The sequence below is a fragment of the Protopterus annectens genome, chromosome 1.part1 (assembly GCF_019279795.1).
Source record: "Protopterus annectens isolate FY-2018-M chromosome 1.part1, PAN1.0, whole genome shotgun sequence".
Classification (NCBI taxonomy): domain Eukaryota; kingdom Metazoa; phylum Chordata; order Ceratodontiformes; family Protopteridae; genus Protopterus; species Protopterus annectens.
In genome coordinates, this window is record NC_056726.1 from 1368020750 (window position 1) to 1368026749 (window position 6000).

Consider the following 6000-nt stretch of genomic DNA (forward strand, 5'->3'; position numbering starts at 1 on the left):
GAGACTCAAACCCTTCGCCTTGTGTTTGTAAGGTAAACACCTTAACCATTAAGCCACTCTTCCAACCCAATATGGGTTGGAGACAGTGGCATTGGCAAAAAGGCAGGAGTCAGAGCTGGATGTGGCAAAGTCAAAGATGTTAAGATTTACACTGGGTGTGACAAGGGTGGACTGGATTAGGAATAAGTATATTAGATGGTCAGCCCAGGTTGGAAGGTTTGGAGATAAAGCCAGAGAGGCAAGATTACATTGGTTTGGACATGTGCTGAGGAGGGATGCAGAGTAAATTGGGAAAAAGATGCTAAGAATGAAGCTGCCAGGTAACAGGAAAAGAGGAATGCCTAAGATAAGGTTTATAGATGTGGTGAGAGAGGACATGCAGATGGTTGGTGTGACTGAGCAAGATGCAGAGGACAGGAAGAAATGGAAACAGATGATCTGCTGAGGTGACTCCTAACAGGAGAAGCCGAAAGAAGAAGAAGAAGAAGATATATATATATATATATATATATATATATATATATATATATATATATATATATATATATATATATATATATATATATATATATATATATATATATATCTTTATATATATATATATATATATATATATATATATATATATATGTATATAAATATGTTTATAGGTTGATATGTAGGTACTAGGCTATTGGTCCTAGGGTCTATATAAGCCAAGCCAAATGGTACCCTGGTTTTCATCACCCAAGAAAATTATTTTCTTGTGCCCCTATCGAGCAGAGCCACAGAAGTGATCCCCAGGGTGAATTTCCTATCTCCCATCCAATCAACAAGATTTTTCTTGAAGAGTGCTAATGAGGAGCTTTGTTTGACATAGATAGGTAGTTTGTTCCAGAGTATGGGAAGTCTCTGGGACAGGAATCTATCCCTCCAGCATGTTCTGTTTATTGTGGTGGCAAGGTTTAGGTCCCTAGAGTGTGTAGCTCAGAGGGATTGGGATTTCTTTAAGTGGAGCATCTCCAACAGCTCTGGGTTTGACATAGCTTTGTATGTTAGGCAGAGATCACCTCTGAATAGGCTATATGTGACAGAGTAAAGCTGGAGTTTTTTGAAATGGTCTGCATAGGGCATCTGTTTAAGGCCGGTCATCTTCTTTGTAAGATATTTCTGTGACCTTTCCATTTGTTATACATGCCTTTTGAGGTACATACCAAAAGGGGTGTTGTACTGTATAATGGGTCTAATGGATGATGAGTAGAGGGGAACAATGACCTCTTTTTTCCTGGATGAGAAACCTCTTGTGATTAGGTGTGCCACATAGAAGGATTTCCTTACTACTGTGGCAATGTGATTATCAAAGAAGAGACTACTGTTCACCTGTGTCCCAAGGTCTCTTATCACACTTTTGGTGTTAAGTAGACTACTGCCTATGTGGTAGTTCATGGGTACAGAGTTTTTACCAAAAGGTTTAACAATGCACTTTTTGGCATTGAGCTTGAGGCCATGGCTTTGACACCAGGCATCTGTCTCAGTGAGGCCCTTTTGTAGGATGTCTACATCATTAAGAGTTTTGATTATGGCTCCTAGTTTGCAGTCATCTGCGAACTTTGTTAGCCAAAGACCTTCTGTGTTACCCTGTACTTCAGAGAAGTAGATACTAAACAGGAGAGGACCCAGGACTGAACCCTCCACTTGTCCCTGGTCTGAAGTTGGATTTAGAGTCTGCTACTTTCACAGTGTGGATTTTGCAGTGAGCCAGTTGGTACCCCATCTTGTGACAGGGATTTACACTTAGTTTAGTGAGTTTATCTATAATTCCAGAGTGGAGGATGGAGTTGAAAGCCTTGGCAAGGTCTAGATAGGCTGTGTGAACCACCTTACTCTCATCTACGGCTTTGGTGATCGCTTCAAAGAAGTCTATCAGGTTTAGAAGACATGACCTGCTTTTTACAAACCTGAACTGGGTAGGGTCCAGAGTTTGGAGATTACCAATGTCATTGTTTATAAGGTCAATGATGATATGTTCCATAGCCTTGCAGACCAGGCTCATCAGGCTAATGGGGCAGTAGTTCCCGCGGTCCGTGGTGGCTCCCCCTTTGTGGAGTGGGATAACCGTTGCTGTGCACCATTCAGTGGACATAAAGCCTGAGGTGAGGCTATGATTGAACATGGTACTTAGGTGGGGTGCCAGTTCATTCTGTAGTTCATGTAGAACGCAGTCTGAGATGTTGTCAGGTCCCATGGAAGCTGTGTTCTTGGCTTTGGAGAGTGTGTTTTTTTACCTGTGCAGCTGTGATTACAGGTACTTTGCATTCTTTCAGTATACAGATGGGCCCTTTATGGGGTGAGAGAGGGGTAAGGTTAGCACTGAACCTATCTGCCAGGATATTGGCAGTATCAGTTGGCTCTGTATATATATAGTGCCATTGTGCTGTAACTCAGAGCAGATCTGAGTGTTGCCATTGAGATTCTTGATATAGCTATAGAATGCTTTGTGGTTGTCTTTAGAATCAGTGGCAATTTTCTTTTTGTAACTAGCTTTGGAGGATTTTATGAGGGATCTCAGCTTCTTACTGATGCTGACCAGGGAGTTCCTCAAATCATGGGATTTTACTCCTTTTTGCAACAGTTTCTTTCTTCTGTTGTATAGTTTGTTTATGGCAGGGGACCACCAGATTGGCTTCCTTTTTTTGGAGGATAACATATTGGTTTTGTTAGGGATTGCACGATCCATGCACTCGTGTAAGTGCTTATGAAGTGTATTTGTACAGGATTCAGCAGTCGTACCTCTATTGTCCATCAGCATGGGTCTCGTGAAGTTTGCCACTTCTGTCTTAAGAAGCATGAAGTTGACTTTGGAGAAAAATATGTTATGGTGGCTTCGCTAACGGGGGGGGGGGTGTGAGGGTAGGATGTGGATGTCTATAGTGAGCAGCTTGTGGTCGGATCTGACCGATGAGGAATTGACCTCTGGTGTGCAACACCAGTTGCCCATGTTGGTAATGACCAGGTCTAGCATATTGCTGCCCCTGGTGGGGGTGTGGATAAGTTGATCCAAGGCACTGGAATTTATGAATTCCAGAAAACGTTGATCACAAGAGTTGGTACATGAGAAGTTTTCCCAGGTAATGGTGGGGTAGTTGAAGTCGCCCATTATTAGGGTGTAAGGTTATACCCTAATATTTTCCAGTGTATCAAGAAATGAGGAGTGGGAATCCTGGGGCATGGTGGGGGATCTGTAGCAAGCTACAATTTGGATTGCGGTCTTGCCGAGAGTTAGTTGCACTTGGATAATCTCGGATGCATTATGCTGAGTAACTAGCCCGGAGGTGTGGATATCCTTAATGAATATGGACATGCCTCCACCTTTTGTGTTTCGGTCCAGGTTAGATGGCCGAAAGGTGTGGTTTGAATTATACCCTGGTAATGCAGGGGTGCTCTCTGGAGCCTTGAACCAGGTCTCTGTCACTGCACAGATGTTGATGTTCCCATTTTAAGGAGTGCCTTGAGTGAGTGCATTTTGAGGTTTAGACTTCTAGCATTGAGTAGCATTACCCTCAGATTTTCCTTGCTTGTACCTGTTACAGTGGTAAATTTGTCATTTGAACCTTGCCTAAAATAGGCACTATAGGGGTGGCAAGACCCTTAGCCAGTATTCGGAATCCCTGGGGCGACAGGTGCAGGTCATCTCTAGCGAAGCATCGTGGTTTGTCGATCCTGTTATCCCAGGCAGACAGATACTGGATCCCCTAAGAATGACACCAGAAGCTTAGCCAATTGCTCAAGTCAATCATTTTGCCCTTGTACTGTGGTATCATTCTGGGTGATGGCAGGATGCTACTCAGGGCTAGGGTCATACCTGCCTGGGCTACAAGATCGGGCAGCTCCTCCATGTCTTTTTTCATGTAGTCCAGGGAGGTATGTCTCAGGTCACTCACACCAACATGGACAATGACAGAGTCATATTTGTACTTGTTGTGGAGTGACCTGAGTACGTGCATTATGTGGTGGATCCTGGCACCTGACAGACAGATGACAGTAACTCTCTCCTTGTTTAGCTTGGTGAGTAGAACATCAGTGTGCCTGACTGTAGAGTTACCTATGACTAGAGTGTTGGGTACGTTGTTATGCCTTATCGGCTGTATATATATATATATATATATATATATATATATATATATATATATATATATATACACATATATATATATATATATATATATATATATATATATATATATATATATATACACATACATGGATCCATATGTCCTCATCAAAGTGCACTGTTATCGAGTTCATGTTAGTGAAATCAAAATGACTGAATATCATGGACATCAAAGAGGTAGGAAACTTGCAGAGTGCTGACAGAATCAAAATCACAGAATACTAGGTGATTTATTTAAATTTTCCTGGTATTATGAGATCTCGTAGTTCATATATTTTATTTATCAGGGTGTGGTGATTGCAAGTGGGATTGTCCACCCTGAAAAAACCAAAGTAAACCTCCTTCCTTCCTTTCTTATTTTCTTTCGTTCAGAGCATACCCAGAGGGAAGTGTCCAGATTCATTTCGTCTGCTTTATAGTATCTTAGCTGCAATGTACCTTATAGTTCCATATTAAGACCATTACTTATTACCATCTATTTGCTTCCCTTCTGAGATGTCACCCAAAGGAGACATTTGCAGTTTCATTGATATGCCGAAGACACACAGCTCCACCTCTCCTTTCATCAGTATTCTTAGTCTAAACTTTGCAGTCTTGTTTCAGAATTTGAATGCATGACAATTACACCAAGTTTTCTTCTTTTGCATTGTTTAACTTTCTTAAACTGTCAACTATAGGTCCTCTTATTGTAGCTGCTTTGGCTCACATCATGCTTGAAAATGGTCCTCAGACCAGTGCACTTGCCTAGCCAACAAACATTAAATAAATAAATGTAAGCACCCGTGACTGGATGGCATGCATTACCTGAAACTCAGTACATTAAAGCTGGCTGCCATGGTTGTGCATAACATTTTGTGGGATTCATCTGTTTCAGTACTGTCCATTAAAAACATGTATAGCTTCATAGTTTGTATTAGGGAATCACTCTGCAGGCTACAAAGTTAGCCAATACACTGATACTGACTAAAGGTAAGGAGTCAAACCCTGTAACTTGCCTTTATGAGGAAAACACTTTAACCATTATAACACCAAACTTCACCCCTCCCCCAAAATACTACTGTTTTCAATAGGTGCTGTGTAAACCTACCAAAACCTACCAGTGTTGTATTGCTACCCTGTATATTACATATTTCACAAGCTTGTTGTTCACTTCTTCTTCACTGTGGACATATAGTTTGCAAATGCCCTGTTTGGTTGCACTGTAAATATTCTACCACAAAGTCTTGAAATACACTTGATCAAGTGCTTTTTTCTGTTTCTCTGTATAATAAGCTTTTAAGTTTTAGACTGTCCCATGAGTTCCCTTATACATATATGTAGTGACTGGCACCACCTGCTTATGCCCTGTTGGCTATATATAGAAGTCATCGCCCTTCCTTTTCATCAGCAATGTTACATTCTTAGTCTGTTAAATAGATTTTCATATCACCACGCAAAATACTGGCTGTATACTGCCGTGGTGGTGCTGGGGTAGCATTGTCGCCTCACAGTAAGACGTTGTCCTGTTCGTTTCTCAGCTAGACCGTCTTCTGTGTGGAGACATGCATGAAAGGACTTCCTTCGTTGAAGGTTGTGCATCAGGGCTGGCAACTCGGCATGTAAAAATCTACTGCCAATCATTAGTGGACCGGAATTCCACTGTGGCGACCCCTAACCGGGAAAATCCGAAAGACACAACAAGTTTTCTTATAAGAAGGTGTTGCAGCATTTCAATAGTAGTAACTTTACATCTGCTCACCAACTTGAGAAAGCAAATTATTTTTTTCCTGCAGTGAAATTACTAATATTGTCTTCTGCCTTCCTTCTATATGTTCTACATATTTCCTATAAGCTTCAATAATAAGTTTAAA